This window comes from Protopterus annectens, chromosome 16.part0 (genome assembly GCF_019279795.1).
Source record: "Protopterus annectens isolate FY-2018-M chromosome 16.part0, PAN1.0, whole genome shotgun sequence".
NCBI lineage: Eukaryota > Metazoa > Chordata > Ceratodontiformes > Protopteridae > Protopterus > Protopterus annectens.
The window spans coordinates 667,176,372-667,202,115 of NC_056750.1; the positions used below are offsets into that span (position 1 = coordinate 667,176,372).

Below are 25,744 nucleotides of genomic sequence, written 5' to 3' on the forward strand. Positions count from 1 at the left end.
CTGATCTTATAAATTTAGAAAATTGCTAGCATAAAAGGTTTTGTTTTACTGCTCCTGAAAAAACAGAGATTTAATGAGGAACAGAACAAAATTGTGAGACATAAATTCACAAGTGATGGTGGCTAGGGACTTTAGGCTTTTTTTACCTGCACCCAAGGTACAGGGTTTGAACCTGTGTACCTCTAGCCACCAGATGTATCCTGTTGGGGGCATTTTCTCAAACACACACACCTGAAGACAGTACTTTAGCGCTGCATACATTAATCCTGAAGGCAGCAGTTAATCCATGGCTGAATGTCTGCCTGAATGGCCATTATCCTGCAGTTAAAAGAAAATTCCGAGGCTAAAGTAAAGAAATCCCAACTCCGAGGCTGCAGTAAAGTAAAGAAATCCAAACTCTGAGGCTGCAGTAAAGTAAAGAAATCCCAACTCTGCAATGAAGAAATCCGCTCCACCTGAATGGCAAAACTACATAAGAAATCCGTTCACACAGGTCTGCCCATACGGCTGTTATCCCCAGCTCAACAATAAAAAGAAATCCGAGACTGCAGTTAAAAAAACAATCCCCAGCTCTAGCCATTCAAACAGGTGTGCAAAACTGTTTAAACAGGCGTGTGGTCATTGCGCACATGATGACTAGTTGGGATGGTTGCAAGTGCTGCAAAAGTGGGGGGGTGCCCCTCCCCCCTCGCTCTATGGTTCCAGCGCCTATGAGTGTGCTTTGTTGTTATGGATATGTCTTATGTATTCAGGGAAAGTCTTGGTTGAAATTGCATCCCAGGCGAAGAGCTCCACATCTCCCTCTCCCCAGCACATATTCTGTGTCCCCCGTTTCCCCCATCATTGTCTTCCAACTTCATCCAGTGTAATTTTTTTCTACATTTCCACACATTTTTGCCTTATACGTTAGCTTTTCTTGCATCCTTTCAACACATTCCAACTGGGACAGACTGCACTATAATAGTGCAGGAAATAACTGTATTAAGCTGGGGGCCCCCAGAAGCCAGGTGTTTCTAGATGTTTTAAGCTGCATTTTAGAATTTTTTCACCACCCTTTTCATTCAGTTGTGCCCTGAAAAAAAATCATAACTAAGGGAAGAAATTCAGTCGTACTCTTCAGTTTCCCCTTTTCTTCCTATCCAGAGTATAATGTAATTGCTTTGAAATAAGTAATACAATTAAGTCAGGGATTTGGAGGCTGCTAGACCTGAAGAGGCTATAGGTTTGTTTTATAGATGCTGAGAGGAGTATTTTAGAGCTCTTTTCAACCTTCTAATTCAGTGATGATCTGAATAAAAAAATAAAAGAGCAAGGAAAGAGCTTCACTCTTATTTTCTTAACTTGTGTTTGACAAAACAGCAGTCCATAATAAACTAAGAAGACAACAAATTCTGGGAATAATGTACGACTCCTTACAACCTTATAAAAAGAGTGATAATCACCTTCTGTATGTCCCCCTGGTATTGCACTGGGATGAAGACGCATGTTGCCACAGTCATATTTCAAGTAGCTGCTGCCAAACATATACACAGCATGTCTCTACTCCTAGCCCTCTCCCAAAAAAAAAAAAAAAAAAAACACCGCCTTCTGTGTACTACTCTGATATCAGCATGGGGTAAACCTGAAGGAATAGAGCACTGTAACATATTTCCAACTGTTGCTGTCAGATATATTTAGCAACATGCTTCTTTGCCCCTGACTCCAAAAAAAAATAACCACCCATTATCCATTGTTTAGCAGGAAAGTGGGAAAAAGACACTGATAACAGTGTATTCTAACTTGTTGGTCCTAAACGATCCATTGCCTCTAGACAATCTATAGCGACCTTCTGGGCACATCTGTGAGGTTTGTCAGAAACCTGAAAGAAATAATGCCTGGATCAAGACGGCTGGCTATACGTGTGAACATTGCTCCTGCTTGGCACTGACTAGGATATTAAATTATTCTAATCAGTTTAGGCACAGAGGTCATCTAAATTTATAAATGTAGCCACGCTGCTATTAAAAGCTATTTTGCATCGCAGTATACCTACAAGAGGCAGATTTTGACATTAAAAGAGAGTAGGATTATCTTGCATTAACCTTTATGTATATATTTGACTACAACCACGAGGCCTAACCGGCAATCTGTTCAAAACAGGAAGAAAACATGTTAGATGAACCAGACAATGTGGATACGCAGACGACTAAAACAAAATTCTTTGCAGTATCTTCTCTTGAAAAGGATACTACATCTAAAAGACCTAGGGCTGGGAAACTGCAAGAAACAAATGAACTACCAAGTAAAACCAAATCAGAAAAACCTACGGACCTCAAAGACTTTAAACTTGCTCTTCAGCCCATACAGCTTGCCATTCAGAAATTGTAAGACCAACTTCAAACATTTGGTGACTCAATAAATCAAAAAATATATATGAGGTAGATACGCCACGACAATCAAAGCAAACCAGATGAGGCAGTACACAAAATGATAAATCCCAGGGTAGATGCTAAAAAAATCATTCTTTTATTCGAAGAAGTAAGCGCTTTTACGTCTCTCAGGACGCTTCATCAGACTTAAGATGAACTCATACATTCAAAAGTGCTTAAATAACAGTTATGCACCTATGAAAACATAGTATCAAATACATAGCAATAAAAAACAGTACTATTGGTGTAAAAGTGATTCAAAATAGAAGCACAAAGCTTCACATAAGAAGTAATATAAAACATAGAACCCAACATATTAAAAAGCATGGCTATAAAAGCCAATATATAAAAAACATATTATCACACTAAATAAAATATCATAATACCTACTTCATTGTAATCACATATAAACATCTATATAAAATTTACTATAAACATTATATTAATGTCTAAATGGCCTATCTACTAAAAATGGTCTCAATGAAAGTTTATCATTGAGGCCATGTCCTCCCTTATCAGCTGCCAACTTAATGATCCATTTAGCTTCCTCCTTTTTAGTGCTATTCCTGATGTTCCCTAGCCTCTCTGTAGCATATATGTGTTCCAAAACCATAAAACTAAAAACATGTGTTGTCATGTTGCAAAACATGATTAGCCAAGGCATTACCCTCATTCTCTCTATGAATCGCATAAACATGTTCCCTAATCCGTTCTCTAAGTGCTCTATTGGTCTTGCCAACATAAAAACATTGGTATTTTTTTACAAAGACCATGGTAAACCACATTTCTAGATTTACAATCTGCATAGTGGTTAAACTCATATCTAACACCAGTATCCGGATGTACAAATATATTTCAGTTCATAATAAAACCCCATTGATTACAATTATAACAAGCATATGTTCCCTTCCTATAGGAAATAATTTTATTTCTCCCTTTCTTTTCATAACAGAGCAGTCTTTTCAGTGCCTTGGTATTTCTATAACTGAAGCCAGGATTGGTGCCTACCAAGCTCTTAATACTATCATCTAATTGTTTTTTTAATAATATCTATAACAGAGCTATTGTTGTTAGTATAGGGAATAACTATCCTTCTCCTTTCTTGTCCATTCCTAGTATGCTGTATCCGTAATGGATTGCTTCTCTTAATATAGGGTAACCCTGCTTCATCACGTTCAACCTCATGCAATCCTGTCAGGTCTCTGCTATGATAACCCCTCTCCATAAACTCCTGTTCCATACCTACAATAGCTTCAGAGAATACAGAATCATCACTTATTAAGCGAGAGTGACGCACTGACTGGTTCTGAATTATGTTCTTATGTATGTGTGGAGGGTGCATACTATCTCTATGCAGGACAGCATTCTTCCTACAGGGTTTCCTATAAATCTCTGTGGTTAACGTCTCTTTATACTTACATAACAGAACATCTAGAAACTCAATCCTTCTCTGTGAGATTGTACTAGTCAACGTCAAGAAGGTCGTAGTTCCATTTATATATGTAATAAAGTCTTCCAAGCTTTCCAAATCACCTCCCCAAATCAAAAAGACATCATCCTCAAACCTCCTATAGCATTTAATAAACTTAGAGTATCTAATATGCTCTAATATATAGGTAGACCCCCAATATGCCAATAACTAGATTGGCATAGGAGTTAGCACAAGATGTGTCCATCGCTACTCCTGTTGTCTGAAGGTAGTAGCCACTATCAAAAACAAATACATTATTAGTGACAACTAACTCTAACAGCATAGTAATCCTCATAATCTGATTGTTGTTCAAACCTTTACGTAATAAATACAATCTCAGAAAATCCACACCTACATCATTCAGTATGCTGGTAAATAATGATGTAACATCTAGTGTTACCATGTAATCTGAATCTTTAAGCTTATTATCAGAATTATAGGGTGCTAACGTTTCTAAGAATTGTTGAGTATCACGTAAGATTGAATCTGTAGAGTCCACTATGGGTCTTAATTGTTTCTCCAAATAAACTGACATACTCTCAGTCAACCAACCCTTTCCAGAAACTTTTGTTCTCAGCGGAAGTTTGTCCATGGCTTTATGTACTTTGGGGAGACCTCTAAATATAGGTACTAAAGGCTTGTCAGTTAAGAAATACCTATACAAATTGTCATCAATTATATTACATATCAGCATGTCATACAAATCAGCATGTACTGTTCTAATTATTTTATCTAAATTAGACATAGTAAGTTTCATATAAGTAGTATTATCATTTAACATTTCAGCAATAATGGTGTCATAATAGCTTTTATCCAATAACACTGTAGCACCCCCTTTGTTTGCTGGTCTTATTATTACATCAGCATTATTTTGCAACTTATTCAGAGCCAATTTCTCATCTTTGGTTAGATTGAAAAATTCAGGTTTCATCCTATTGTTCTCAAATTGCATTAAAAAGACATTAGTACAAGCTTTCTCAAAACATTCAAGTAGGGGATGTAAAACAGGTGTATAAACTGAAGGTTTCCTAAACAAAGAAACATTAGTACTATTCATTGTATTATTACCAAACTGCAATCCCAGTGCAAAATTCCTAGTAAAGCATTTGATATCTACACTCAAACTACTCACATCCACACCTTGTGAAGGAATAAAAGACAAACCCCTATTCAAAACTGATCTTTCACATTCTGATAATACATACTGTGATAAATTAATGACTAAGTCCGTTGTACAGGTTTCAATGATTTCCTTTGAAATTCGAGTTGTCCTTCTGATGTTTTTCTCTTTCTCCCCTTGTATTCAATAAATCAAATTGCAAGCAGAATTGAAAAAATGGAAGCCAGAGTGTTACAAAATGAGATTAGACTTGATAAACTACAAAAAGAGATAGATACTTGTTGTTGTTGTTGTTGTGTCTTTCGCCTTTTCCCGGTTAGGGGTCGCCACAGCGGAACTCCAGTCTGCTAATGATTGGCAGCTGATTTTTACATGTCGAGTTGCCAGCCCTGACGCACAACCTTCAACGAAGGTACGCCCATTCACGCATGTCTACTAATTCCAAAATTATGCAGAACTTACAACAAAAGATCATTTATCTTGAAGCAAGATCCAGGCGAAATAATATTCTTATAAGAGGTATACAGGAGAGCATTGACCTATCAAAGCTACTGGATTCCATTCAACAAATTTTCGACTCTCTACGGGAAAGTACTTGAGAGGCAAAATCCATTATCATTGAGAGAGTTCACCTTGCATTATGTTCTTCATCAAACCTGGATAAACCGAGACAAGTTTATATAAAGTTGCTTAACTATCAAGACATTCTTAAAATTCTCTCGGTTGCTAAAAAAAAAAAAAAAAAAGTCCATCACCTGGAATGGCAATAGGATCTTTTTCATGCAAGACCTTCCCTTGCAGACTAAATAAGAAAGACAGAAACTTTCTCCATTTTGTGCATACCTGATTCAGCATAATATTAAATTCTAGATGAAATATCCCAACACATTGCTGTTCCAGTATAAAGGTTCTAAATTTTATATGTCCACAGTATATGAAGCCATAAGTGCATTTCTTAAGGCGTTTAATGAAATACCTGATGTAGGTGCAGTTAAGCGCTGATCGGTCTCAGGACAACCTGCTGATTGTGTGAAATGAGAACTCCACTGATGTTTGCATAATGGAGAGGGGCTTATCCTCCGGAATGATTCTTTGTCTCCATGCCCTCTGGATTGATCCGATTCAGTTGAGTTTTTGGTTTCTAGTCGGATGGTTTTGGTTACTTTCCTAGTTGTGTGACCATTCTTCCGCGACCATTATCTTCTACGGCCTCACTAAAGAATTCTTCCTTCCTCCCAAGCTCCTTCACTTTTTTAAAGTGACAAGATCGGTTTTATATGACCGAACGTGTTTTTTGCAACCTAAAAGATCGGAAAACTGGACTACCACCACCAGGTGGGCTAGAACTGCTTTAAAATGTTTTTTATTAGATATTACTTATTATAAACTTATCTCATTGCTGCTGTGCTTTTTACTCCTTCCTATTAACCTCTGAATGTATTGGCTATCAGCTAACAAAGTTTGGTACTAGCTTAGACTATCGTAGAAGGTACTATCGAGCTTGTCCTTGTTTAGCAAGCTCTCTATAGTATAGTATGTATTTGTCTATACCTCTTGTATATGTTTTTCACCATTATGTTGTAAAACTTTTGTTGATTATATGATGTTTAGCTGTTATTTAAATAACTTGTATTGCCTAGCCTTAAAAATGTACTGTATCTATATTGCTAGTAACTTTTAGTGGAACTTTTCTCCCCAGGCCTGTACTGAAAATGGACATATATCCAGTTGCACTAGCCCGGTCAACAAATGTAAAATAAAATAAATAAATAAAATGATTTCTGCTTGTATAACTTATTAGTATAATGTGAACGTAGAGATTTAATCTGGACACTGTACCCTGCTTATATGATACGATGTGTCTGGCAGGTCACCAAAATAGTGTTAAGCTATCTCTGCTAAATGAATCATAAGGTAGGACTGATAGTAATCTCACACAGTTTTGCACTGTTTTATTTGGTATGATTAAAGAAGTTGTACATGTAGCTTAATGTAATTTTGTCACAGGCATTCTGCTGATTTTATAATGTTAAAGTCATTGATTTAGCTGACAGATATTTTAGAACTGTTAAAGTCTTTAGAAATTGTGGTAATTCTTCAGGTACTGCTGTCTTAAAATAATTCTAAGCCCCTAAACACTGCATTTTAGTATAAGAGGTTCAAAATTAGTTTAAATTTTGTAACATACTAGTACAAATAGTTAAACTACCTACAACTAACTCATTTAACATATTTGTTTATTCATCGGTCTTGTTTTATATACTGCTTTATATTTAGATTAATGTTCCTTTTAAGTAATTGCTAGTAGATAAGTATTGTGAATGTAATGGTTAGCTCAGTTGTCTTTCTTATGCTTTGGTTATGATCAGTGTTTTGCAGTCTCTTTCCGAGTGATCAAATTAACTTAGTGTTATAACAAAGAAAAGGAAGAAGAAAAATGAGAAAATGAAGGAAGAAAAAGTGAGAGGAAAAAAAAGAAAAGAAAAACATAGGATGGCTCTCTTAACTTTGTTAATTACTGGTATACGAGTTTCGAGAGCCCATTTGAAGTTATTTGGCAAATTTAATAGTTTGACAAGCTTGTATTCTTTGCTGTTTGGCTGTATGGTCAGTTACAACACAGTTAATAATTTATATTTTTTTCAAGTTTTTATCCCATTTTGTTTTTAAAACTGTATGTGTTGTCATGTTTAAATAGTTGTATTTGTGCCGTTATAAAATATCTTAAAGTACTCGCTATGGTTCCACAAGGGAACTTGTATTTTGAGTACTTTAAAAGCTTAACTATATTACTTAGACCTAAGGTCCGATTAATATATGTTTTAATCATATCTTCTTGTATTAGAATCAGGACAATCAAATGGATTTGTAATATAAAAGTTATCTTGTAGACAGGCAGTGGTTTAGATGTATACTTCAAAAGGTTTAGACGGTTAATGGCCTTTTCCACTAGTTTACATTCCTTGTGTGTTAGTATTCCCACAACTTCCTTATCTGTTCTCTAATTATTAGCTCTCTACCTATACCTGTATTATGAATCATCTAGAGGGAGCTGAGTGGTAAAAAGTAAGTGTGTTAGGTAACATGTGCTATTTGTAATCTGTAGTAATCTTATTTTATTGAAATTGTTTCATTAACAAGTATTTTTTTTTACTAGCGACAATGATTTTGGGTGTACTTTATATCTCCATTATTATGTCTCTGTTTGCTACCTTATTGTTCTCTTCTGGGCTAAGTAGATTTGCAGGTAGGCACAGGGAAAAGGCAGAAAGAGGTTTGTGCTATCTCCAAGTTTTTTTATATAAATGCCCTCTTTATCTCATATTTAAGCCATTTACAGTGAAGCCTAACTTTGCTGTTTACTGCATGCATAGCAGTTTTTTTATATGGATTATTAATTTGTGGAATGTTAAGGGGATTCAGCTACAAAAAAACAAGGAAATTATTTTTTCATTTAGCCTTCATATCTAAAGCAAATATATTATTCATACAAGAAACACATATGTTACTGGAACAATGGAAAAATGACATAGGAAAAAGTAGATTAAAACAATTATTATTGCTGGTAAAAAATCCATCAGCTTAGGGGGTGCAATAATTATCAAAAAATCCTTCCAAGAGAATATTTTACATTACGATGACCTGGAAGATAGACTTGTATAACAGTTAAATGCCATTATTTTGATAAACCCATCTTATTCTTAAATTTGTATGCCCCCTGTGCCAGAAAGCATGAGTTCTTTATGTCTATATATAAGATGTTATCCTGCTTTCCTAACCACTACTTCATGATAGGGGGTGACTGGAGTATTGTTCAGGACACCACTTCAGACAGGGAGAAACACTAAAGTCCATTAGATAATTATGCTGTTACAGCTATTACTGAACTAAAAAAATATTTCAACCTTTTCGACCCATACATCTTTCAAACTAATAACATGTCAAAAGGTAGATTTACCTATTTTTCTCAATGTCACAAATCTTGGTCCAGACTGAATTGTTTCTTAATATCTGGATTTTTCTTGACTCTAAACAACACATTTCACACAGTGCCTGGATTCTTTTCGAATCACTCTAAAATAACACTTACATTGAGCTAGATTAACAACACTATTGTTAGATTTAGGGGCTATAATTGGTCGTTAAAACCTAACTTATTACTAAAGGAGGAAGTGATATGAGAAATTAACACTATTTTAGAAGATTTCTTTATTTTCACTTGATTCCTTACAGCACCCTTTAGATATCTGCTGGGCCTCTATAAAATCTTTAATAAGAGGGACCATTATTAATAAGGCTACCTGTTATAAGAAAGAATTAATTGCTAAGGAACTAAATATCAAGAACAAATGTATTAATCTGGAATTAGAACTGCAAGAAAGGTATATCCAAGCATCTGAAAAACAACTTACATACCTTCAGAAAGAATTATATTTATTACATTCAAATCAGTTATCCTTTCAGGAAATAAAAACTATTGCAAAGTACTCAGAGTGGTCACAAATGCCTTCTCACTTCTTAGCAAAACTGATAAATCGGAGGAAACCTTCTGCTATTATATCTGTGATGTATCAAGGTAAATTATACTTTTAAAGTCAAAGTATAATACATTAATTCAAAATTATTCACATTCTTGCCCTAGCAGAAACTTGACTGAAACCTCACATCCTTAACACAGAAATCCTACCTCCAGGTTATAGGATCTTTCAGTCATATAGAACCGATAAATGGGGAGGAGGAGTTGCTCTCCTCTACTCTGAGCTACTAAACCTGTCCTCTCTCTCTCTCCATCTCTGTTACTTGCTGAAATACTCATTGTAAATTGTTGCCTCAACCCTCACAAAAAAATTTGCCATAGTCTCTATATACATTCCCCCTGGCGATATACCCATCCTAGAGAACTTCCTGTCCTGGATTACTCACCATATCCCTTATGAAACTGTCATACTTGAAGACATTAATGTAGACTGGACTAAACTGTCCCCCTCATCCCCTACCCATAGTCTTAACCTTCATGGTTTTCACCAACACATCTCCACCCTTACTAGAATAAACAAAAACTCCTCATCTGGGCCCATTCCTGACTGGATCCTTACTTCAGTTCCTCACCTCTGTCATAATCCTGGTATACTTCCTAACTCATTGAGAAACCACGCTCCAACCTTCATACACAGATTCACGCAACACTCCCCTAAAGACCCTACTTACAGGGTATGCCGAAACCTTACACACTTCGACCTAGACACTTTTAACTCCAAACTATCTGGCATTAATTGGTCTTTCCTCTATCACCTGCCTCTCAGTGAGGCAGTAAATTCTTTCAATAAGATTTTCCTTGACACACCTGATTCTGTTGCTCCATCCAGAAAAATCAGAATCAAATCCAACTACACCCCTGGCTAACAAAACAAACCCACTCAATCATGCACAAAAGAGATTCTTCTTGGAGAGCCTGGGTTAAAAAGAAGTCACCTCAATTACTGCAGACATGCAGAGAGCTCAGAAACCTGTCTAGAAAACCTGTCAACAAAGACAAGAGAGCTTTTTTTCCTTTTAACCAAAGTAGCCCCCACAATAATTCTGCACCGCCATCAACAACCTACTCCACCCAAGTAACTCCACTACTCCCAGCCCCTTTCCTAACAACACTGCTTCTGAAACTGCCTCCCTCCTTAACAGCTATTTCATAGAAACTATTGAAATCCTCACACTTAATACACAAAACAGTACATCTCACTCAACACCATATCTCACTCAACACCTGTACTACCCCCATAACAAAACTCTCTCTAATGCTTTTTCTTTCCAACCAGTCCCAATTACTACAATTAAATCTCTCCTTAACAAACTTAAACCCTGCTCACCCTCAATAGACCAGCTACCCCCTCATTTCCTAAAAAGAGCTGCACAATCCATCGCCTGCCCTGTGTCTATTCTTATTAACCATTCCGTCTCAGAAGCCCTGATCCCTGACATTTGGAAATCCTTCTGTACTGTCCATCTTCACAAAGACGGCAACTCTACAGATCCTTCTAATTATAGACCAATTGCTATCCTGCCCCCTGTATCCAAAATGTTGGAAAAGTGCATCCATGGTCAGCTACTCGAACACTTTCTCGATAACAGTCTCTTCGCTCCTACCCAACATGGCTTTAGGCCCCACCATAGCACTTCGACTGCGTTACTGTCATTACCCAAATAATAACTGAAGTCCGTGACAATAACTTCCTTGTCTCTAGTCTTTTTAAAGGCCTTTGATACTCTCTCGCATTCTAAACTTATAACTAAACTCTCAGACCAACATCTTTCTATGTCCTCCATCAACTGGTTCTCTAGCTATCTCTCCGGCAGGCAACAATTTATCCCCTGGCAAACTGTCCTCTCTCCATTCCTCCCTATTAATACTGGAGTTCCCCAAGGATCATTTCTGGGCCCCCCTCCTGTTTAATATATTCACTAATAAACTTCAGTCTGCTGCCGTCTCCACACGTCTACAGTATACTGACTCGACCCTCATTACCTCTGCCCACAACATCCCTGATCTACTAGCTCTCACTCAACAAACCATTTCCTCTGTGGAAACCTGGCTTTCTGATAACCAACTCATATTAATCCAAAAAAAAAAAAAAAAACTCCTCCTCTTCCTCCCTAAAACACTTACCCAGCACAACGCCTCTTTCTCTGTATCCTCTCTCAACAATACCATTATTAAACCTGATCCCCATACTAAACTGCTTAGAGTTATCATTAAAGATGGATTAAAATTTGATAATCACATTCAACAAAGTATAAAAAAGACCCACCAGAAACATGGACTTCTCTTTCATAATCAGAAATTTCTGTCACCCTCTTCCAGACCCTCCCTCACTCAGGTCCTACTACTACCCTGCCTTCTTTACACTATCCTTTACTCATGTTGAAACATCTCTTATCATTAAACTAGAGTAAACTTATAAAAAAAATTGCCAGATTTGCCGCCAGATGTCCTTACAAATCTCACCACTGTCTTGCCCTTAAGTTACTGCAATGGCCGGAGTTCTCCAAACAGCTACTTATACCCCGGCTATATATTGCACACTCTATCCTATATGAACCCTCATCTGTCCCTCCATCTCCAATTTAGTCTCCTACTATAACTCCCCTCATTACCTTCATACTGCCAGTAAACACCTCCTTCAGTTATACAAACCCAACAAAAACATTGGTTAGACCCTTTACAAATACTCTGTAGCCCATGTTTATAACTCTCTCCCTCTCAACATAAGAAACATTCAGCATAAATACCTGTTTAAGAAAGAACAAACTTTTTCTCCTGAAGACTTGGCCATGCCCTTGTCAAACCCCACTCTTGAACTAGTCTCCTCTCTCATCATTTCTACTTTTCCCTATCAACTCTTTGTCCTCCTTGTACTTGCTCTAGCAAACTGTATTCATACTGTACTCCGTGTAATATTCTGAAACCTTTTAATTGTTATTTGGACTATGCTATATACTGTTCTCAAATTTTGGAAATTGTACTTGTTATTATTTTACCTATGCATTGTACTGCTGTGCACACATTTTTGACTTGTACTATATTTCTGGGAGCGTACTTCAATATTTTGTAAATATAATTACTTGTATTATTTCTGAAGCATTTCTCCTGGGGTCTCCACTGAAAAAGGGCCCCTGGCTCAGTTGGACTCACCCAGTTAACAAATGGCAATCAATGAATCTATAAATAAATAAATAAATAAATTATATATATATATATATATATATATATATATATATATATATATATATATATTCACAGCTGTATAGTGATCAACCCCCCCCCCCCCCACTGGAGCAAGATTATGAGCATGTCCTGAATCAACTGGAAAGCCAGGCTCAAAAAGATTCCCTCTCATCTCCATTTACCCAGCAAGAAATAACTATGGTAATAAATAACCTTTAACTTAACAAAGCTCCAGGGCCGGATGGACCCACAGTGGAATTCTATAAAACATTTACTCAAAAAATGTATTTTCAACTGTATTGAAAATAATGGTATCATTGATATTCATTTGAATGCATATAAAACTATTTTCATTCTTAAGGAAAATACAGACCCCCAAAACCCTTTAAACTATAGACCAATTTATTTAGTTTGGATATGAAGATACTTGCGCTGTTGGCAAGTAGATTGAAATTTCTTGTCCCTTACATTGTTTTACCCAATCAGTCTGGATTCATACAACACAGACAAATGTGATCATACTTGAATCCTCATGGCCATGGTAACTCTTTCGAATCAAAATCATGCTCAATATATTTGATTTGGCAATAGATGCTTCTAAAGCTTTTGATAGATTAAACATGGACTTCTTATTTTTGGTCCTGCCTTATTTCAACATATCTTCAGCCTTTTCTCACTCTATAAAAAACACTTCACTCAAAAGCTTACACTTATTTGCAAGTTAACAGGGCCATTTCTTCCCTGATTGATATTAAAAATGGTACTCGACAAGGATACCCAATGTCCCCATACCTGTTTTATCGCTATATATTGAACCCCTATTTTTATTTATTACTCAGAAAACTTTTCATCATATACCAGTTTTATATAATACTAAGATTGCTTTATCTGCATTTGCAGACTACCTTAATTTATACTTTACACTGTCTAATTCTGACTTACTAAAAATATGGAACTCTCTAAATTCTTTCTCGAAACTGTCAAATTACAAACTAAATCTAGAGAAATTTCAAGTTTTTCCATTTAATCAATCTTGTCAGTTCGTTAACTACTCATTACCTATAGCGTTTAAGGTAAGTTATTCTTTAAAATATTTAGGAATATCTTTACAACAAGACTCAAAATTATACTATTAAAATAACATTACAAAATTATGGGATTCTCTCTAGCAAGATTTTCTTAAATGGGGCATACTCCAACTTTCTTTATTGGCAAAGGCAGACATTGTTAAAATGAACATCTTACCAATATTGTTATATGTTCTTAACGCTTCTAATATAGTAGTTCATAATACATTTTTTTTAAACGCTACACTCTTCATTTTCTAAATTTATATGGTTACCTAAATCGATCTGAATCTCTTACAAAAACTTTCATATCCTAAAAATAAAAAGGGGTCTTGGACTTGGCAATTTCAGACTTTAACCCAAGCAAGATGAAATGGGCCATGACCTGGACAGAACTAATTTATAACTATATTAAAACTCTGAATTTTAACTCAAAATCTCTCCCCTTCCTTAACAAGTAAAATATGAAAAATCTCAAATTACACTTTTACCTTAAAAATAAAATAAGTATCTTGCAAAAACTTTTGGAAACCATAAATGTATCCAGTGCCTTTAATGTTTTGCAACCCTTACATTTAAATCCTAATCTTAAACTTAATAATAAAATGCTGAACCTAAACACTTTTCCTCTCGTTAAAGTGAAAAGCTTGCTGGACATTTATCCTTATAAGAACCAGTCTGTCACAGAGATGAGGTTATCTTTAAACCTTCCTAAAAGTTACACTACTATTTTGAGACAAATCAGAGGTATGTGTTCCAAATTTTTGGAGGATCCCAGTCTGGATATGATGAGAATAAATGCTTCTAAAACGCTATGGAACCTACTCCTTAAAGAAGAAAAATATGATCTCGAAGTCATTCAAACTGAACTTCCATTCGTTTGCAAAATGAAGTGCTTTTTTCCCCAGCTACTGTTCTGATCTAGATCCTGCAGTTTTACCTAATCATATAACCAAATCTATCCAATTAACATCTAAATCGATTCCATTTAAAAAATGTAATTATACATAACTTATGATCTTAAGTAATGCATACCCATCTCCAGCCTTATTAAATAATTTTTATCCTTCAACTTTCCCTTTCTGTACTCATTGTGATAATCAGAAGGCTGATTTATTTCACATTTTTTTTTTGGAGTTGTAAATGTTCCTACAAATGTTGGTGCTCATTAAGGATCAAACTACAAAAAATGGGCTGTGAGAAGTCCACCCTCTTCTGGAAGTTTGCCATCTTACCCATACCCTCTCCAGGGTTATCCAAACTACGGAAACAAATCTTAATTACTCTATTTACACATATTAAATATTATATTACCCTGAATTGGAAATAAATCTTTACTTACATGGAAAGACTTTAAGCAAATGTATATCAAATATTTAATGGCCCATAAGAATGTAATGTATAGCCAAAAATTACATTCTCAATTTTTTGATTACTGGAACAAATTGCTTAACTATATTCTGCTATAAAGAGAAGTACTTCTTTATGTAGACATTTATAATGGCTTTATAACTTATTTATAGTTACTTTAATATTTTCTTACCTTTATGTCTATAATTATTCAAAAAATTGGGGCATTAAAATTTTCATGGTTATTCTCTAACCGAATTTAATTAACTAATGTATCTTAGTTATGTTTACTTAACTGGGCACATAGCACAACTGTGTATAATTTGTGTGTTATTCTTACAATACTTTGGTATTAGATAATTCTCACTTTTCTGTTTCAAGATGACTGTTAATAATTGCCTTTGCTGAATCTTTTATTTATGTATTAAAAAGAAGCTGTAAATAAACAGTATTTTGACAAAAAAATGCCTACACTGTCCACAGTCCCCACACAAGCTGTAATGGGATTTTATGCACATTTGTGTGGGTTAAGTGTAAAGAAAATTAAAACAGTAACAGCCACACTGTTCCCGGCCCACTCCCCACCATGCACACACACAAGCTACAGTGACTTTCTGTGCCCACCTAGGAGCAGAGCTGGTTTTAGTCTAGATATGTTGCAGGGCATGCACCACTATTAAGCTTGTGTCAAAAACTATTTATACAGCCTGTGATGTTGCACCAATAAGGCTCCCAGAAGCACTGAGGATCTGCCTGTTCTGTGATGCATTTATGCTTTATTTCTAAAGATAATAACTTGTTAATATTTTTAATGCTATCCAGAAGAGAGTTGTGTATGCGATTGGCAAAACTGTGTTATGTCCAAAGGTAAAAATCAGTGATATTATTTATTACATTCCCGCACATTAACACTGCCATTGAAAGCCATGCTTATCCCACAAGGTCTGCTGACATTTGTTTCCCACAAGAACATGTATTCGGGCATTGGCCCTGACGAGCCAACTGCAGCACAAGTATTTCAGCACACACACACACACACACACACACACACACACACACACACATACCCCAGTATATTCTGCAGTACTTACTAACAGGTACATTCTTTGAGGTGTTTGGAGTAAGCTAAAGCACATAGATAAACCCACACAGATACAGGAAAGCCATATAGACTCCATACACAAAAAGCCACATCCAATAATTTAGTCACAGCTATACAAATGGCATTGTTACTCACTGCACCTCTGTACCAATTATCAGACACTTTCATATACCTTCTGCTACTGCCAGACCACCAAAGATGGACACTTATTGTGCACATTGCTGATGCTTGTGATGGAAAGTGAGAGAAATTAGTCATCTTGTTACACTTAAAAGCACTACATATCAATACTACAGTTACACTGATGTTATCAAATGCATTGTTGACACTTTTCCTGCTGTGCTAGGTCAGGGATTACCTATTAACGGTGATTAATTAGCAGCAGGGGTAAGTCACTTGTATCCACCAATGATGTCTAGGCTCATAAATTCTATCCACTTTACAGTGTACACCTCAGATAAACAAATAGTGGTCACAGTAATAAAGGTTTCTTTCTTACTTCATGCATATACACATCAGTCTTGCAAAGTCAGAGTAGTGATTATTTAAACTGGTCTAACAGCAAGAAGGTCAGCTACTTTCAACAAAAGATAGCGCCTCTCCCATCCAGCAGTTAAATTCACTTCTGTAGGCACTTCAATTTTACGATTGTGGTAAATGCTGACCATGTAATAGAATACTTTGAAATTCATTACATGGTTGAAATTTTAGTTGCTTCATACAAATCACCTTAAACCTGCAAAAGCCATCATAAAAAGCTAACATCAGTTATTCATTTAACTCCATTGTCAGCCCCAAGAATTGCAGGTAATTTATTTGTATACATTCCACATTTCCTGCTCTTTCTCAGGGAAAGAATCAGTGACAAAGCCATTGATATTGAGAAAAAAGGGACAGATTGTAAATATTGCTCTTATATACCTGGAGAGTGAATAGAAAAACAGGATCTGAAGTAGTTTACTTAATTTAGTCTTCAACCTGTGGGAATACGGATCCGTATCAGATTCGAGCCGGCAAATATTACTAGCATCAGCACCAAGCTCCAGACTCCTCCCCTTACCCATAATACACCCTCTACTGCCTTCCATCCCCAGATCTCATTTACCGCGATTTGTTAGACATCTTGTCTTCAGAGTTCCACTTAGCAGTGGGTGATTTCTTACTGTAGGTTTTAAACATTCTGTTTCTTTTAGCTGATCTAGGTTAGTATAGGCACCCTTTCTCCCCCCCCATCACTTTGGCGTCGAGTGTAGGTTTGTTTTTATAGTTGGTCTGTGGTGCCCCTCCCCCCTTTCAGTGTTGTCTCTAGTCTAGTGTGGTGAGTGTGTGTGTGTGTGTCTTTTTGCATAAAAAAGAAAGTTCTTTGCCTAATCACATAAAACGTTTAAACCAAATAACTGAAAACTAAAAATAATGAAAACTCGATGATAAACCAAACTGTTCTTTAATACCAAAATTCAGTAAGCACTTTCGTCTTTTCATACACAAGACTTCATTAGACTGAATTAAAAAGTTACACTTCATTCATTAAATACTGAAACTTTTCATCACATGACATTTAAGACTTCAATGTCTTAACCCTTTCCTTTTCAAATAGGCTACAAAATCTTCTCTGTTATTTAACCCAGGGGGATAACAGGCATTCAACTTCACCTGCCAAGTGTATTCCAACCATAATCAGCAATATTTCCCAAAACCAAAAATTTAAAATCAGTTTTACAGCCCCCCATTTTATAATGTTTGCCTAAAGCATTTGTTTCATTGCCAGTCTCCACAGCTCTTTTGTGCTCATACATTCTCTTAAATAACTCCCTGCTAGTGCAACCAACATAGAATGCATCACAAGACTGACATACAGTTAGATAAACAACAAATTTTGATTTGCAAGTATAAACATTGTTGATATATATCTTAACATTATTAATAACAATTTCTCTTACTCCTTCATAAATTAGATCACAAAGACTGCATGCCAAACATTTCTCCATCCTACCTGTTATACTGGAAGACCTAACATTAAGTTTGCGTTGGAAGAAGTTTTTAAAACTCTTTCCTTTTTTGTTCACAAAGCATGGACTGTCTCCAACTGTTTCTTGTACATCTTCACTGCTCTTCAGTATTTTCCAGTTGTTTCTAATAATTTGTTTGATGGCTTCTGAATCTACACTAGTGGATATTTGCATATAAGTCCTGCAGTCTCTGATCATGTTTTTCTTAGGGGGGCCCTCCGAAATTCTCCCTAATTCCTTTCACTTCATCAAATTTGCTTCTAATTAATTCATTAGAATAACCCCTAGTTGCAAATTTGTGACATATTGCCCTACCTTCTTTGATAAAATCTACATCCCCTGAAGAAAGCTGATGGGCTCTCATCAGTTGACTTTTGACAATATTTTCTTTCATATATCTGGGATGCATACTCGAAAAGTGTAAATATGCATTATTTTGTACATTCTTTTTGTTAATTTTAGTTAATAATTTGCCATTTTCTTTGTACACTACTACGTCCAAATATGAAAACCTCTTTTCATTCACTGACTGCCTCCCGCTTCTCTTCCTCTGGCCTCCCCTCCCTCCCAGGCTGTGAGTTGAACTCCTGCATCTAAGCATGTGGTAGCAGAGCAGAGGAGAGGTAGAAAACGGGGGAGAGAGAGTCAAAGACCTCATGTCCCCGAGCAAGTCTGCAAGGATCTGCGACTCCCCTCGGCTTTGGTCTTCGAGGTTCTTCCCGGAGCCAGAGGAGGTATGTTCAGTCTCCCGGGCCTCTGTTCCCCGACCTGCCAGGTCGGAATCCATGGCCTTGTCACGATCGACCCACTCTTTATCGGACATGGATCTGGATAAGATGATGAGGCGCTTTATCCATACACAGATACAGATGGGGGTCTTGCCAGCCCCCCCCCCCTCTGGAGGGGGGAGCTCGCTTCCATTTTTTCAACCCATTTCTCTTTTCCCGATCCGACCTTCGGCTTCTGAGTTCTCAAATCCGAGGTTGGTCTTGGTCAGGAGGTCGGCGACGATGGTCCTTGTTTCCTCGACACCAACAGCTGCTTGGAACATCACGGATCTGACCAGTTTGGATCCGAGCCACTCTCTGAGCTAGAGCCTGGGTGTCAGATCTGAGGGAGTGAAACCTTTTCCATCGGCTCCGTTTTCTGGCCAGGTTCCCCTCCTGCGGAGCTCTGTCCACTTCAAGTCTGACTCGGATTTTCACATTGGACCCGGGGAGACCAGCCTCCTTATTAGCTTTCCAAGGAGGTCCACTCTCCTTTGCTGTTCGATGTGGTAGAAAGGGTCCTCTCCATCAGATTGAGACCCCTAACTGCCCCCTTGGACTCTGCCTAGACCCCCTCGGCTCTGTTTATGGTCCCCATTGTCTTAACAGAGGGACAGCCCATGCCCAAAGAGCCCCAGACAGTTCCCCCAGAGGAACAGATGGCTTGCGAACTCTCCCCTGAGAGCCCCCCTGGAGATGTGCCTTGCAAGCATACGTGCAAGAGGAGGCATTTGGACTCCTAGAGTCCCTAACCGTGGACACAGATTTAGATGATGGGGAGGGCTCCCCAAGATCACCTCCCGATTGGAGACATCATGGAGAGCCTGCGCCAGTGGGGAGGTTGGTCTGCCCCCAAGCCCTCCTCTGAGTCTGTGTTCCTGGAGGCTTTCAGCATGAGCTTGTCTACTTCCTGGGTGTCCCCTCCCACGGATCCTTTAGTGGATTTGATCACCTCGCGGGCATGGAAGGAACCAGATACCATAGAGCCGATCCCCAAGCGCCCCAATAAGGTTTTAAGTCCCCCCCCCCATTGACAGGCCTTTCTGGAACAAGGGCTCCCCAGTGGATGCCATGGTGGTAGCAGCAGCCACGAAGAGGGAACTATCCCAGGAAAGTTCCTCGGTCCACTCTCCTGATGGAGAGTCACAGATGATGGACGCCTAGGGAAGCGGGTGTATGCTTCAGCTATGTTTTCGATCAGGGCGCTGAATTGCATGGCCCATGTCATTAGACTCCAATGCAACCTAGTAAAGGAGCTGGAGGAGTCTCCACCCATGTCCATGTCGCAGGAGGACAAGGCTTTGTTCTCTGTGAAAATGGCCGCTATGAAAGCGGTATCAAATCCGTCCATGCGACTCCTGTCCCATTCTATGGAAGGAGTGGCTATGGTGGCTGGGTCCAGCGTGTACATGAGGCGTAACGCCTGGCTCAGGTTGTGCCAATTTACCGAATCCTTTAAGGCGTCCTTTGCCAATGCCCCTTATGACAGATCGACACTTTTTGGTAAGACCATCAGGGAGACACTAGTCCAGAGTGAGAAGGACGGGAAGACACTGTCTGCCACTGGGATCTGCTTTTCTAACCCTCAAAGGTCCTTTTCCCAGAACCAGAGAGGGCAAAAGAAGATGTGGTTCCGGAAGTCTCAGTATTCCCAGGACACTCGGGGCTCTTCTTCCCCTAGAGGCAGAGGGGGACAGAATGGACGCCAGCCCAGAGGCCGAGGGGGTCCGCGAAACTTCGGGTCTTGAGAACCATTCTCGGACAGACCCGGGCAGCAACCCTCAGGGGTTGCCGGGCTGCTCTACTCTGGAGGCAGTTGGGTGACGATTGTCCTTGCACTCAGCGTCATGGGAGTCCATAACAACGGACCGCTGGGTGCTTCATATATCCAGAGGATATTCTATCCCATTTATGGGTTACCCATATGTCTTAAACACCTCATGGACGTTCCACCCTTGCAAAGGGAGGAAGCAGCACAGGAAATTTCCAAGCCACTAGGAAAATGAGATATCGAAACCGTCCCCCCTGATCAATCTGGATCATGCTTCTACTCCAGGTTCTTTTTGGTGTCAAAGAAAACAGGGGACTTGAGGCCTATTCTGAACCTCTCTACTGTGAAACTGTCAGTTGCCAAAGAGAAGTTCTAGATGGTTACACTATAGTCCATCATGCCGTACCTGCAAGAGAGCGACTGGATATGCTTGTTAGATCTCCAGGATGCTTACTATCACATAAAAATGCACAGAAGCTCCAGGTGGTTCCTCCGCTTCCAGCTAGGGGCCAGTCATTATCAATTTTGAGCCCTACCCTTTGGTCTCAACACAACCCCCAAGGTGTTTACCAAAGTGATGGCAGTGGTAGCGGCTCACCTGAGGCTTCAGGGGATTCAGGTCTATCCGTACCTGGACGATTGGCTCCTCACTGCTCCCACCAGGAATCTACTTTTCCAGACCAGGGATTACTTTCTGACACTTGCCCTGAGTTTGGGTATCACAATCAACACATCCAATCTCTACTAGAGCCTGTACAGGTAATAGATTACATTGGTGTCAGGATAGACACACTCCATTGCAAAGTGTTCCTGACCTCGGAGAGAGTTCAAAACCTCAAAATGCATGTCTCCCTGCTTAACCATTCTCACCTCGCGACAGTGGAATCAGTGTTGAGGGCTCTTGGCTCGATGGCGGCGACCCTAACTCTTCTTCTGTGCTTGGCTACACATGCAGATTCTTCAGTGGACTCTAGCGGTTCAGTGGTCCCTGTTGGAATTACCAGTAACCTATCCCATCCATCTAAGTCAAGTTTGTCGGTCATCCCTGATATGGTAGATGAGCTCTCTGGACATTTTTGAGGGACGACCCTTTGTTCCAGCCCCGGCCCAAACCACGGTGACCATGGATGCCTCCGAACTTGGGTGCTGGGGCATTGTTTGGGCAGGACAGTCCAAGCCCTGTGGTCCCCCATAGAGACCAGCTTGCATATCAGTGTCCTAGAGATGACAGCGGTCCTTCTAGCGTAGCAGGCCCTTCATGCCTTTCTTCCTCTGGGAACAATTGCCATTCAGTCAGACAACATGTCAGTAGTCTGGTATATCAACAAACAGGGAGGGACCAGATCTTACCCCCTTTGTTGTGAGGCCATGAGAGTGTGGGAATGGGCAGTCTTCACTGGTCGCTTTCTCATCGCAATGCACATTCCTGGACTGTCCATCATTCTAGCGGACAGGCTGTCGGACCATTCTGATGCCTTACGAGTGGTCTCTGAATCTGTCAGTAGCAGAACAGATCTTCAGCGAATGGGTCAACCTTGCTGCGATCTCTTCACATCACCTTCAAATGTGAAGTGCATCAGGTTTTTCACTCCTCCAGTGGCGCTCTATTTCAATAATTGCCTCCCAGTCTTCTGTATGCTTATCTGCCAGTCCATCTCATTCTGAGGTTTCTGCAGAAAGCTTGCCGACTGGGGAGCAAGGTGATCCTCATTGCCCCATTCTAGCCTTGACCAGGTATGGTTTCACCTTCCTTTGGTCTCATCCAAATCTGGGCAGCCTGAAGCTCACGGCTTGGCTGCTCCAGTTCCCATGATTGCTAGGACTCCCAGACTTTCCTCCTCAGTTAAGTTTATTCTGGTAGCTGCCCATAAGTCTTCAACCAGAAAGGTTTATCGCAGCAAGTGGAAACATTTTTCTGGGCCTCTCAGAGGAGTTTAGATCCTTTCACGGCTCCTGTTTCTGCTATTCTTGATTTCCTAGCTGATATTTTCCAGCATGGAGCTAGTTCTTTTACTGTCAAAGTTCAGTTGGCTGCCATTTCTCATTTTCATGTGGGTGAGAATTCTGCATCCTTGGCATCTTCTAGACTGTGTAAAGCTTTTATCAAGGGCACCTTTTTGCTATGCCCCCTGGTCAAAGATCCTGTCCCCCCGTGGGACCTTACTATGGTTCTCCAAGCCCTGGTCGCTCTGCCTTTTGAGCCTGCTGCAACTGCAGATCTAAAATTTCTTTTGTGGAAAACAGCTTTTCTGGTCACTATTACCTCTGCTAGAAGGGTTTCTGAATTACAGGCCTTGTCCATCAAATTTCCATACATGTTTTTTCATAAAGATAGAGTTTCCCTTTGAACCAACCCATCTGTTCTTCCTAAGGTGGCGTCAACAGTCAGTATTAATCAGACTATAAATTTGCCTGTGTTCTTTCCCAATTTTACCAACAGGATGGAATACAAGCTACACATGTTGGATGTTCATAGACAGTTACGATTCTATTTACTCAGGACAAAAACTTTTCGTAAATCTGATCAATTGTTTGTTTCTTTCTGTAGACCCTTTTTGGGCAAACCTATTTCCAAGGTCACTATAGCTAGATGGATTTCTTCATGCATCCTGCAGGTCTATAAGGACAAGGGCATGTCTCCTCCAGGTCAGGTTAAAGCTCATTCCACTAGTTCCATGGCTACGTCTGCAGCTTTCTGGTCTAGAGTGTCTTTGGATGACATTTGCTCTGCAGCTACTTGGTCCTCATCTCATACATTTATTTCTCATTACAAATTGGATTTGACTTCTAGAAGGAGGACATCCTTTGGCTCCGCGGTGCTCCGGAATATCCTTCCATGAGGGCCTCCCAAGAGTTTAGTAGCTGGGGGACTCTGTCCCACAGATTAAAGACCAAATGAAGTAAACTACTTCAGATAAAGAAGTTATGTACTCACTATAACGTTCCATCTGAGTAGTTGTACTTCATTTTTCTTCAACCGTCCCTCCCTCCTTCCCCCGGACCTTGGCACTTGTTCAGCCTACGGGCTACAGTATAGGTCACAAGTATGTTATCAGGTCGGGTTCTAAGTATAAGTTCAGCAAACTCTATCTGGGGATGGAAGGCAGTGGAGGTGTATTATGGGTAAGGGGAGGAGTCTGGAGCTCGGAGCTGATGCTAGTAATATCTGCATGCTCGGATCCGTATTCCCACAGGTTGAAGACAAATGAAGTACAGCTACTCAGATGGAACATTATGGTGAGTACATAACTTCATTTTTTGTAGGATAGGAGACCAGAAACTCAAATGTATGTCATTATTCAGCAAGTGCAACACTGTATGATTTACAAGAAAAACACAAATTTTACAGTGTATAAATCAAAAATAGAGACAATATCAGGGATATTCACAGCTGTGTGTATCTGCTTAAGAATCTGCAACAAAACTTTAAATAACTGGAGGGGAATAGGGTCAAAATCATGGTAAATTTTTAATTGTTATACTAATTAATTTAAAAGTTTAATAGAACAACAGGTTTTGCATCAAAAGGCATTTTCTGAGCAGTAAGAAACACAAATCTCTAATGCCCTGCATTACTGATTGCCAAGTCAAAATTAACAGAAAATTGCATCAACATTAATTTAGCAGTCAGTATGCTGTCTGAGATTCTAATGTCTGGCATTATTTTCTGACTGTAATCCCCGATGATTTACCAGAAAAAAAAATATTTTTAGGAGGAGCAATGCAGAAAATATGAAGCAATACCACCAGGAACATTTTGACAAATCAGAGTCATCTCTGAGGACATGGTGAAATCAGGGACTGTTGGCATCCACAACGAACATTATATATAATAAATATATATATATATATATATATATATAAAATCTGACCCAGTACTGTCCCTGGCTGTGCTCCTACTACTATCGTCCAAAAACTACTACCCACATAATTTTGTTATTTAATAATTTTTGAGTTAGTAGTACTTGCTGTGTGATGCTGAAGAGTAGAAATCTCCATGAATTGATGGAGCCAGTCAATTTGTGAAGTTTTTTAATCCTTGTCATTACATAGCGATGACTAGGAAGTCACAACCTCCCCTTTTGGCTAGGAGCACCTTTCTAACTTTATTTTGTTTCTGTTTCTTTAACTTTAAATAAATGGGAAAAAAATAAAGTCAGAAAGGTGACCATTGACAGCCTCCTAGTTCTATGCATAAGGCTGGCCATGATTCTTGCTAACAGAAAGTAAAGTCATGGCTTTTAGTGGCACCGTGCAGTAAACTCCCATTTCAGAATGAGTACTTATGGGTTAAATCTGGTTGCCTGAGATGACTACCTATTTTAAAGACCTAAAAGTAGGGTAAGCATATATGCCAGTACATTGTTTACTTAAACACTTGTAGGGTCTCCATTTTTTAGCCTATTACTTTGTTGTGCAGGAGTCAGGGAGATTCTCCATAGTAGGGCAAAGGTCTGTGTTCACTTTGTCAGAGCTGTGCTAGTTGGTAAAAGAGGGATTCAGAGACTAATATAATGCCAGTGAATTATTGCAGGCATGTATCCCAGTTAATGCATGCCTGCATCTTAACCATGTCTGAATTCTGTTAAATGGTGTGACAAATGCCTCTGAATCGCCCATTCGAGAAGTTAGAATGATTGCAAATGGTCATTTCGTAGAACAGACTTTAACACATGAGTACAAGTCTACTTTGCTTATTAGCTTTTCCATTGTAACATTGGTTGTCCTTGGCTATTACTGTTAGCTATATACACGTAACACTGCTCTCCTCAGATGTTGTATAGTCAAAGTCAACATAAACTTTATTGTCGATATACACAGCAGTGCAAGATGAACAAAATTACGTTGCTTTGGTCCCCATGCAAGACATAACGATGAACACATAATTTGAATGACAATAAGACTAATACACATACAGTAATAATTAAAATATTAATAACACAGTAAATTACCACTATT

General features: G+C 38.7%; 1 protein-coding gene across 2 annotated transcripts in view; it reads left to right on the forward strand.

Annotated features, from left to right (window-relative positions):
* Nucleotides 1–25,744, forward strand: part of LOC122790747 (ER degradation-enhancing alpha-mannosidase-like protein 3) — a 765,530-nt gene that overhangs the window by 151,694 nt on the left and 588,092 nt on the right. The gene's annotated exons all lie outside the window — the stretch shown is intronic.